Source organism: Scyliorhinus canicula, chromosome 6, assembly GCF_902713615.1.
Source record: "Scyliorhinus canicula chromosome 6, sScyCan1.1, whole genome shotgun sequence".
Classification (NCBI taxonomy): Eukaryota; Metazoa; Chordata; class Chondrichthyes; order Carcharhiniformes; family Scyliorhinidae; genus Scyliorhinus; species Scyliorhinus canicula.
In genome coordinates, this window is record NC_052151.1 from 149,671,506 (window position 1) to 149,683,839 (window position 12,334).

The window sequence follows — 12,334 nt, forward strand, 5'->3', positions numbered from 1 at the left end:
TACCTAACAGCACGTCTTTCGGGACTTGTGGGAGGAAACCGGAGCACTCGGAGGAAACCCACGCAAACACGGGGAGAACGTGCAGACTCCGCACAGACTGTGACCCAAGCCGGGAATCAAACCTGGGACCCTGGAGCTGTGAAGCAACAGTGCTACCCGCTGTGCTACCGTGCTGCCCTCCAACAACTGCAGAATCTATGATTTGGCAACATACGTCCAAATGTTGTGAGGCAATAGAGCAGTTTTAACCACCAGAAATATCTCAATGCAAATATTTTCCGGGTATTTCCAGCAAACGGAAACTTTGTTTTTACTTTGCCACAGTCACTAACCCGAACATAATCCATACAGATCAATAGTACAGAAGCTCCAAATACTTTCTTTTTAAATATTACTTTTATACACTGGGAGTCTTTAGAGTTAGTGCTAGTGCTGTCATTAATATTTCCATATTAACTGACTGAAAAAAATGGAGTCGTGTGAGGAAGGCTCCTTGGAAAGAGTGCGACAAAAATGCCTGAGATTGAATCATGGATGAGAAAATTGCCCAGTGAACAGTGATTGCGTAGTACAGGCCTCGATTTTCTCCTGACAGGAGAGTCTAAACTAGTAGACACAGGACGCGATTCAGTTGCCTCGTTTCGCTCAAGTGAGAGCGCAATGAGGCCGATGAATAGCGGGAGAGGTCAAAAACAAGAACCGGGCCAGCCTCCAAACCATTGCAATGCAACTGGCCTGAAGGCAGGAAACCAATTATCACCACTTAAGCACTATTTCCATACAATTAATGGGAGGCCATCCAAAGGTCTCCTGTTATCCAGTGCCTCCCCAGCAAGTTGTCACGTTGGCACCGATTAATACTCCTTTTGAAAAACGTGAAACTGGCGGAAGGGCTGCTGCGGGGACACTAGGAGGTGAGTAGCCATCTTTTGGACAAGGTAATTGGATTTTAAATGCTTAGAGTACAGCCTACAGAGGACATACGTGCGCAATTTGTCAATGGGATATGTGCATTGGTGCATTTAGACCCTGCATAAGTAATCTATTAGAAAATGCTGCCCGTGTGCTCGGACGGGTGGGGGTGTGTGCAACCCTGGTTGGAGTAGGCTGTCATGGGCCGCTGGGAGTATCGGAACTGGTGGGGAGGGGGCAACCATGCCAACATCTGGATCATGTATACCCATTCCAGGGCCAACCCTAGTCCCTGCCTGTCTGCCCCACCGCCCACCCATAACTCCTACTGACTGCTGAGGCCTCTGGCCATGCAGCTGAAGGCTATTGCTAATAGGGAATTGGTTAGCTTGGTGAGCACTTCACACATTTCAACCCCGTAGGTGCGTGGACCATGTAGTATGTGGGGCTCATTGCCTAGCATCCTAATCACACGTTGATGCATGGACACCGTGCTTGAAAACTGTGGGAGGCAGCATCACAGATGGAGCTGCCAACCTCCGAATATCCAAGGGATTGACCACACGCTCAGCACATGTCCATGGCCAGGGTATGGCGACATTCTGTTTGAATGTCTGGGGTGTAGGATGTGAGGTCCGGTGATCAGCGCCCCCTCCTGCCGTAGCCATGTGTGCGTGGAAAGGGCATGTCAGGTGGGGGGAGGGAGCAGGACACCATGTCTGAGGGGTTGGGGCATGGGCTGAACAAAGAGGGTTCATACTGGCTGTAGTGAGTTTAAAAAAAAAAAATTTAGAATACCCAATTCATTTTCCCAATTAAGGGGCAATTTAGCATGGCCAGTCCACCTACCATTTGGGTTGTGGGAGTAAAACCCATGCAGACATGAGGAGAAAATGCAAACTCCACACGGACAGTGACGCAGGTCCGGGATCGAACCTGGGACCTCGGCACTGAGGCAGCAGTGCTAACCACTGTGCCACATGCTGCCTAATGATGAGGCTTTTTAAAATTTGACTCGTACAAGTGTACACTGCCTCGCTCTCCCGATGGTGCCGCTCCACTCTCCCCACCCATGCCCAACACTCCCTCCCTCAACCCCCCCACACACACTCCACACCTTAACTAACCCCCCCCCCCCCCTCCCTCAGTGCCCTCTCAATGATCCTCAATGTGCTTGGCCTTCCTAGCTCTACCACTGTGTCCAGGTGTGTCTCCAGGATGCACATCAGAGGTGGAGGCAGCCAGCTGCTTACTACATCCCATGGCCTTCTGTGCCCCAGGCGGGCATCCTCTGGGCGCTTTGGGGCCAGTCAGTGCCCATTGGGCCTTGGGGCAGCTGGATTGAGCCCCGACTGCCCATGTGTCATCTGGCTCTGCCAGCCCTGGCGGCACCCCAATGTCTGCACCATGGTGCCGATGCCGTCAGTGATTGGTTCATGCTCTGCAGTGCCTCAGCAATGCCCATCTGCGACTGGGATAAGCTCCGCAGCGCCTTGGCCATTCCCATCTGAGACTGGGACAAGAACCGCAGCGCCTCATCAAAGTCTGACTGGTACTGGGTCACTTCCCCCAGCGAATAGAACAGTCTACTGAGGCCCTCAGCCACAGCCATCACTGACTGCGCCATGCCATGTACACCTCCATGAATGCTGCTGAGATCATGCACCAGGCTCTCCACTGCGGTCGCCACCTTAGCAGTGTTGGCCTCAGTGCCATGTATTGCCAGCGACATCTCCTGCACTTATAGCCTCTGGGACTCCTCCAATTGGCTATGGACTTACTAGAGTGTCACTGACATCTTCCTCTCAATGTCACGACTGCACCCTAACGTCAGCTCCGGGTAAACAGGTTCCAAAGTCTCTGCATCTGACTGGAATCCAGCAGACCTCCGACTTCTGTCTCGCCTGAGCATTACTGCCTCCACCTGATGTGCCCAAGCAAATGTGAGGGGCTCACCTGAATGTACTCCAGAAGCCTGACCACTGACATTGCCCAAGGATATGCATGTCTCTGCACTGGTGGAAGGTGGGGATGACAGCTGCCTCAGTGGTTGCATCCTCGGAGCTCTCCTCAGAGGTGGTCTCATGGGAGGCGGGGTGAGGACCACTCCAGATGGGCCGGTGCTGTTAGCTGGAGCTTGAAGAAGAATGAACAAGTGGGCAGTGGGAGGGATGGGTCAGTCTGTATGGCATTAAGAATTCACATTTGACAGGTCCTCCGGGTGGGGCCCAGTAAATCCTCAGCTCTGTGTGGTGACTGCTCTGTTCCCGGCCACCCCTTCACCTCCAGAACTCCTCGAAGCAGGTGAGGATTTTTATGTCTGCACACCCTGCATGCAGACACCCAAACAGAACATCGCAAAACCATAGACATGTGTCCGGGGCTGAGGCCCATTCCCTGCGTGTTCTGGTGTTGGTTGCTGCGTCAGTGATGCTACATCTCACCAGCATGACCACTTGCTGGGGAAGCCAGAAATGGAAAGGGCTTAAATGATTATTGATTTCTTGCCATGTTATGGTGGGATCCAGATTTCATCTACGGGAGTGGGCATGTTGCATCACAACTGGTCTGGTGCCCGGTCCGGTTCTCTTTTTTGGCCTCTCCCTCTATTCACCGCCTCATTGTGCTCTAGCTTGATCGAAATGAGGCCACTGAAATGCACCCTTGTAGTACGGTGCTTAACAATGTCAGTGGTGTAGGTTCAGTCCCTATTCAAGCAGAGGTAGTTCTTCAGGCCTGCCTCTTCTCCTGACCCCATTGTAATATCAAGGAACAGCCGCAAGAGATAAAATGTGTGGAGAGCTAGGATTAGCAACCCTCGGACTACCAAGTAAGTGATTATGAAGAGAAAGGGAGGTGGAAAGTAATTGACCCAAAACAGCTTTCCTCTCTGTCGAGGTGCTGCCTGACCTGTTGAGAGCCTGCAGCGTTTTTTTTTTATATTTCAGATTTTCGGCATCATGCCGTATTTTACTTTACTTTGAAGAGTATAATTCACTCCTGTGTGTATTTGGCGAGAGAAACTAAACTGTCCCTCAGTTGGCAGTTTCACATGCTTGTCACTGCATGCCAACACCAATCTACCGTGGTTGAGGAATACAGCAGCGTGTTGAGTCTTCTAGCTCGTAGTCGAATAAACAAAATCCATTGTTGAAGTGGTGTTTTTAAAGTGCTCAATTCCTTTTAACGTGAACTGTTGCTTTCTTCCAGTCTACATGTATCACATTTTGATGAGTTTGCGGTGTGCATGAACTTCCATGTGAGCAGCTTTCATTATAATTTCACCTTTGCAGAGGAGTATCTTTGATCAATCCTATAAATACCTAGCGATATTGGACCAACATTTGTTGTATGACTGTGCTCTCATTTGTAATTTACCAATGTCCAAATTCACAGCCCACATAAACAGTATTCTTTAACTTAAAATGTAACCTTTTTGATGTATTCAAAATTCTGAAGAGTTTTGATAGGATAGGGAGGCACTGGCAGTAGGTTGTTAATCAATGGGCACTTATTTAAGATAATTGGCAAGTTGGTATCATCTGGAATATATTGACGAATAGGGTGGTGGAAGTAGACTCAATAATATAAAAGGGAACCAAATATATACTTGAAACATAGAAAATAAGATCAAGAGAAGACCATTTGACCCTTCTAGCCTGCTCTGCCATTCAATATGAGCATGGCTGATCATACAACTCAATCGCCTAATCCCTATCCTAATTCAAGACCATTAAAGTAATATTCGGCCTTCCTGTTTTTGCTACCAAAGGGGATAAGTTTGCATTTATCCAAATTATACTGCATCTGTCATTCATTTGCCCACTCACTCAACTTGTCCGATCACACTGAAGGACATCTGCATCCTCCTCACAGTTCATCCTCCCACACAACTTGGTGTCATCTGCAAATTTGGAGATATTACATTTTGTTCCCTCATCAAAATCATTCATGTATATTGTGAATAGCTGGGGTCCCAGTACCGATCCCTGCAGTACCCCACTAGTCACTGCCTGCACCTGCCATTTGGAAAAAGACTTGTTAAATTTTACTCTTTGTTTTTTGTCTGCCAACCAGTTTTTTATTAATCTCGATATACTATCCCTTACCCCATGCACTATGGGGAAGAGAAGGAAGAGCAAAGAATGGGACAGCTGTTCAAAGGGCCGAATGAGCTCCTTTGCTGTAATATTCCATTATTCTATCTTGTTAATAACTACGGGTAAGAGTTTAAATGTACTGATATAGCTGAGGCCTGATTTGTCATGCTTTGCAAGTAGCATGGACCCTTGTGGGTTGTGAAATCAAGCATGCAGCTTCCAGCCTCTGCAGTACTGTTCCCTCTGAACTGCACAGCAACTTGAAAAGTTCTGTATATTCCCTGCACAATTGGCCCCTTTATGTTACAGTGTGTGCTGAGCTAGACAGAAGAATTTAAAGGGCCCACACACTTAAGTGAATTGACTAATCACTACAAAAAAGGAGGTATGTTGATCTCCTGTGGCAGATGCTAGATTTTACGACAAAAAAAATGAGGTTGCTCTGAAGTATGAGTCGTGTTATCCTTGCTAAGTTAGCAAAAACAGGTGCTTGCTCTCTGGGGACCGTGAGTCAGTCAAAGGCAACTGACTGCTGAAATGGATTAATAGAATTTTTATGGTGCAGGGACATAGGGATTGTGGCTATTATATGTTAACCATGAAGGACTCTACTGTATGAGAATTACAATATATTTAAAGCGTTAATTTACTTATCACTTTCATGATAAAAAAACATGGTTAAAATTGATAGCATAACAAGAATTTTCTTTTAATTGTCAACAATAGGTTAAATAACTTTAAAAAGATGTGTACGTTTTTGTTACCACCACAGCACAATACAGTAACAGTTCGATACTTCTGAATAAGCAAAGTGAGACCACGGGCAGAAGCATTATTTCAATCGCTACAATATCCATTTTGTTCTGCAATTTTCTCCACTCCCACGAACAGCAGTTCATGGAAAGGTTTGGTTTTACGCATGCTGGCAGCCTTCTTGTACCTCGCCCAAGTGGCCGTACTCTATGTGGTAGTCTGGATGGAGAATTCTTTCATTATTTAACATGGTCCATCACAACCAAGGCCAGTGTCGGCCTCATGTGATGTGCGTGGAAAACTAGAGAGATCTGGGAGTCCTGATTGACAATAAATTGGAACTATGGCAATGATTCTCAGTGGTAGCGATCCGATGTGGGTATGCATTAAAATGTTAATATCGAACTGCATTCATGAGGTAATTCTGCCACTTTATAAATTATTAGTGTGACTGCACTTCAAATAATGTGTACAGTTCTGACTGCTGCAGTACTGAAAGTATATTGAAAGGATACCGAAGAGGTGATTGTGAGGAACAATTGTGTAAATTGGGCAAATTTAAAAAAAATAACAGAAGCTAATATGTGTGTTGCTTGTTAAGTTCAAAGAGACGAGATAGAAATAACAGAAGAAGTCAACCTGTTCCGCCATGTCCAACCAGAAGGCACCACATCTAATTGAGGGGTGAAGGGGTTAAGTTCAAAACAAATCTGCAAAAACAGGTGGGTTTGGGGAGAGGGAGATGTGAAAATTTAAAAAATCTTAAACTCAAACCCACCCACATTCGCGTTTAATGGATGTCGAACAGGAGGTGGGCAACCAACTCGGTCCCAGAAACAAACTGCTCATTTCAGTACTTGAGTAGAGTTGCGTGCCTCGATCTCATCTCTTTTCCATTTTGAATGAAGGGCCGGTCTGGTTCCCCAGGACATGGGAAATCCAGCAGTTAGAGGGAGGCGAGGGCTGTGCACAGAAGGGGTAAGTGATTTTCCAGCACCGGCTGCCCAGCACCGGCTGCAGGCCATGTGAGTAGGAGTGTTTCCCCCAGCCCCGAAGTAAGCCTGTTTCCTTACCTGTAATTGCATTCCCCAAGACACATCTCCCCATCTCTGCCTCTGGTCATTACCTAACCCACTATGATCAATTCCCCCCTCTCCATACCAAGTCAAAATTGTCAATCAGGGTTGGCTGCCGATGCTGATCCTGCTAGGAAAATACGGCACACAGACTCCACAACATTCATGAATACACAAAATTCCAGATCTCTCAACCAGAACAGTTTGGGAACAAAACAGAACTTTCATTTGAAAATGACTTTCACATTCTCAGTGAATCTTTGCAGCTAATGCATCAATTGCAGCCCTTTATGCACAGTGAACAAAACAAGAGAAAAGTGAGAATTTCATCTGATTTTGAGGATGTTGATTTAGGGATAAAAGCTGGGCACGATATTCGGAAACATTCATCCTGCAATGCCATAGATCCATTATGTTGACCTGAACTAGGAGATATAATCTCAGCTCATCATCTTATACAAAGAACAGCAACTCCAGCAATGTAGCACTCCCTCAGAGTGCACTGGCATCTCAGATTAGATCACATGCCCAACTGGAGCACAAATATTGGAAGGAGTGGTCACTGGGAACTGGTTAGAGGGCATACTTGGCCCACATGAAGCCAAAAAGAATCTTAAGGCAAACTCTCATCATGAGTTCTTCACTTCGAATGCCCATTGTGCTCAAAGCATAAACAATCTTGTCCACATTTGCTCCATAAAGTGGAATAAAATACTATTTGTACAATAAGCTATTTTTATTCTCCTTAATATAATGTATTATCACAACACTTCTCTTCTGTGAGGGTATATAGTGCTTATCTTCCAGTATCTCATCTATTGCTCCCTGTAATGGTAACTGTCTGGCTCTACTTTGAGTTAAAGTGATCTGCCTCTTTATATTGCAGCATTTCTAAGATACTGTTAGTGGTTTTCCTTCTACCTCACCCCTTTCAATCAGCTGAGCTCCTTGTCTTCAGGTCTCTGATTTCTGCTTGGCAGTCCAGTCTGATGAACAATGTGACACCAAGCCTCCTACCCTTGGTGGTAAGGCTATAAAATGATCAGCCTCTGTGTTCAATTGCTCCAGCATTTTACACTTCTGATCAAGTGACCAGTTTCTTAAACTACCTGGCCCAATTACCATAAATATTTTCCTTCACATTAAATGCCAAATACCCTCATAGCCTGTTATACCGTTGCTTTCCAACCACATCTGCTGGTGTCCTTTAGTGTTCACAGAACAGGTAAGTGCAGTTTTAATTGGCAGTAGCAATCATGAAACTCTCATGTGTAACTTTGTAAATTAAGAGCACAAAGTGCCGAAAGTACTCAGCAGGTATGACAGCATAAGTGAAGAGAGAAACTAAGTTAATGGGCGCGATTATACGGAAACATTTCTTAGTGTTAATTTGGGCGGGATAGGCGGGATGTTTCTTGACGGCCGTAGTGGTGAGATTCCGACCCATATTTAACTGCACTTAATGCCAAAAATGAGCCCCCATGAGCGTCTCGCCATTACTGGCTGTCTCGCAATCCGATTCGCTGGACCGTGACTCAGCCTTGCCGCTCCCTCACCACTCACTCCAGTCAACGCACAACAATTGGCAGTGCGCAGAACTGCTCCACACTTTGGCGATGCTGATCTGGCCAGGCTTCTTGACACTGGATACGAGATGGGACATCCTCTTACCTCTAGGGGGTTGGAGGGCCAGCAGCAGGACCACCAATACCACCCGGGTGCTGTGGAAGTGGCTGTCAGTTTGGGCAGCATGACCAGGAGGACCAGCATCCAATGTCAGAACACCAATGACTTCCACCGAGCTGCAAGGGTAACTTACCACCTCTCTCCTGGTATCAGTTCTGCCTGCCACCCCTCAAATTCTCAACCCCCATTCCCCCCCCAGCCCCCCCTGACACCTCACATTCTCCTTGCATGCAATCTTCATGCTTGTTCCTCAGCACCCCCAACACCCACTAGCACAACCTTTTCATGTCTGGCTGCGGTGCCAATGCAAGCCACCTGATATAGAATCCCCATTCCATCAAGCGTCTGGCTCTCTTTGTCCCCGCAGTAGAAGATAGCCCATAATAAGTGGGAAAAAGCCAAGACGGGGGCAGAGTACCAGAGATCCGAGTCCTCATCTTCTATGAGAAACTGGCCCTGGAGATCACGGAGTTGGCCGACGAGAGAGCAGTCACCAACGGCGAAGTGAGGATCCATTGCCCTTTCACCCAGACAACCTGTCTCAAGTGTGTTGACGCCAGACAAAATTATCCTTCCCTCTCACTGACCACATGTCCATTCTCTCGCAGGATCTCCATCTGATGGGGCCTGGCCACCCGGAGTCCCACCGCCATCCAAGATACCACCTCAGAGGAGAACTCTGAGGAGATCATCATTGAGGCATCACAGCTACCACTGAGGGGAAAGGGGAGGGGAATGGGAGTGGGAGGGTAATGGGGAGGGGAGTTGGAGGGGAAGGTGGGGAAGAAGGGAATGGGGAGGGGAATTGGGGAAGGAAGGGAATGGGGAGGGGAATTGGGGAAGGAAGGGAATGGGGAGGCTAATTGGGGCAGAAGGAAAGGAATGGGGTGGGGAATGGGGGAGTGGGAGAGGAAGGTGGGGGGAGGAAGGGAATGGGGAGTGGAATTGGGAGGAAGGAAGGGAATGGGGAATGGGGGAGTGGGAGAGGAAGGTGGGGGGAGGAAGGGAATGGGGCGTGGAATTGGGAGGAAGGAAGGGAATGGGGAGGGAGAAGGAAGGGAATGGGGAGGAAGGAAGGGAATGGGAAGGAAGGGAATGGGGAGGAAGGGAATGGGGAGGAAGGAGGGGAATGGGGAGGAAGGAAGGGAATGGGGAGGGGAATGGGGAGGGAGAAGGAAGGGAATGGGGAGGGAGAAGGAAGGGAATGGGGAGGGAGAAGGAAGGGAATGGGGAGGGGGAAGGGAATGGGGAGGAAGGGAATGGGGAAGGGGAAGGAAGGGAATGGGGAGGAAGGGAATGGGGAGGGGGAAGGGAATGGGGAGGAAGGGAATGGGGAAGGGGAAGGAAGGGAATGGGGAGGAAGGGAATAGGGAGGGAGAAGGAAGGGAATGGGGAGGGGGAAGGGAAGGGGAGGGGGAAGGGAATGGGGAGGGGGAAGGGAAGGGAATAAGGAGGGGGAAGGATGGGAATAGGGAGGAAGTGAATAGAGAGGAAGGGAATGGGGAGGAAGGGAATGGTGAGGAAGGGAATGTGGAGGGGGGAGGAAGGGAATGTGGAGGAAGGGAATGGGGAGGAAGGGAATGGGGAGGGGGGAGGAAAGGAATGGGGAGGAAGGGAATGGGGAGGGGGAGGAAGGGAATGGGGAGGGGAAGGTGGGGGGATGGAAGGGAATGGGGGAGGAAGGGAATGGGGGAGGAAGGGAATGGGGAGGGGGTGGGGGGATGGAAGGGAATGGTGGGGGTAAAATGGGGGTATGGATGGCAGGAATTGTGGGGGGGGTAAGAAAAGGAGGAAATGGGGGAGGGGGAGGGGGAGGGGAAGGTGGGAAGAAAGGAACGGAATGGCGAGAGAAGGTCGGGAAGGAAGGGAGTGGGCAGAGGCAAAGGTGGGGGGGGGGAGGATAGAATGAATTGGTGGGGGAAGGACGGAAGGGAATGGAGGGAAGGGGAGGGGAAGGTGGGAGGCAAGATTCGGGAGAAGTGGGGGAATGAGTAATGGGGAAGGTGGGGGGGGGGGAGGGAAGAAAGGGAATGGGGGAAGGGGAGGGGAAGGTCGGACGCAAGATTCGGGAGAAGGGAGGGAATGAGGGGAGTGGAAGGTGGGAGGGGGAAGAAAGGGAATGGGGGAAGGGGAGGGGGTGGGAGGCAAGATTTGGGAGAAGGGAGGGAATGGGGGAGGGGAAGCTGGGAGGCAAGGTAGGGAGAAGGAGGGGAACATGGGGAAAGGAGTTGAGCAGATGCACAAAGCCTGGTCCTATGAGAATCGGGTAAGGATGAGGGCATTATATCGGGTCCCTGCCTCTGACTCCTCATCAACCAGGACCTCAGAGGGTACCCCTTATTCCCCCAAGAGCCAACCTGCCAACTTGGGGTGGTTCTCAAAAATTCCATGGATCTCCAATTGTCCCAGGATGTAGCTGTCATGCACGCTCCCTGGGAAGTGTGCACACATGTGCATGATCCAGAGTTGGTGGTCAAACACAAGTTGAACATTCAGGGAATGAAACTCCTTACTGTTGATCAGGGGCATTCCCTGATGCCCCAGCATGCACAGGGTGACATGCGTGCCATTAATTTCCCCCTGGGGCTGGGGCCTCCCGGCGATGGCGGAGAATCCTGCAATACGGGCATCTTGGTGAGCTAGCTCAAAGTTGATATCGTCTGCTGCCCGGGCAAACAGGACAACCGTGACCTCACGGATGCACTTGTGGCTGTAACTTGGGAAATGCCGCTGGAGCCCTGGTATGAACCGGTTGCATAGATGCTCAGGGCTGCAGTAACCTTCACGGTCACCAGAAATGGCGTCCTCCTCCAAAGGGTGGCAAGTCCACGAGGACATGACAGAGGTGCCCCACTGTATCTTTGTTGAGACGGAGTCTCCTGTGGCACATGCTGTCCGTCATCTCCTCAAAAGACCAATGACACCTGTACACCTTGGGCCATCGCTGGCATCCCCCTCTGGGTTCGTCCTCAGCCTGAAGGGTGGCCGGGTCTTCAGGGTGTGCGACAGGACCCTGCATGCAGGCCTCCAGCTTCTGTCAATGCTGCTGCTGCCTTCCGAGTCATCTGGCCGCCTGGGCTTCCCCCAGCAGCGTACGGGCAGCCTCTGCTATACCGACATAATCGGCCAAATTGTTATATCTGTAAAGAATTGGAGAAGGAGAGAGACTAACAATCAGCTAGAGCTTCCACCCCAGGACCCTCAAATCCCCCAAGCCTCCCTCACCCCTGTGTGTCCCGCCTTCACTGCCATCCAGTGAGCCAGTTGTGCTGGACTGGACTCCCACCCCTGGCCATATCAGGAGCCCTTGGACCCTTTTCCCCCCTGTGACCTCCCCTGATCCACACACACCCTATGGTCACGAGGATATCCCCAGTGCTGAAGCCCAGCTCTTGAGTGTTTGATTGTTGACTACTGCCTCTATGGTGCTGATGCCTCTAGAGGTCAGGTAAACTGTTCAGGCTTCAACGTTTGATTGAAATAAAATGCAATAATCATTGTATGAGACATGGCACGTGTAGCCACTTGAGCTCTTTTGAAGTGCTCTCACAACTAACAAGGCTAATTCCTTATCAGTAATAGCCTTCAGCGGTGAAGCTAGAGGCTGCTCACAGCCAAAGGGCATTTGACCTTCAGTCCATAACAGGGCTCTGTCTTGGAGATTTTTGGTGGTACAGACAAGCAGCAGCTATAGTTGCCCCTGCTGTGGATCTCCACAATATTTAAAGATGGCTTGAAGGCCCCACAGATTCAAATCCCCTCACCTCCCCCCGGCCCAGGGGCTGCCCCTAACCTGGAACGCTTCAG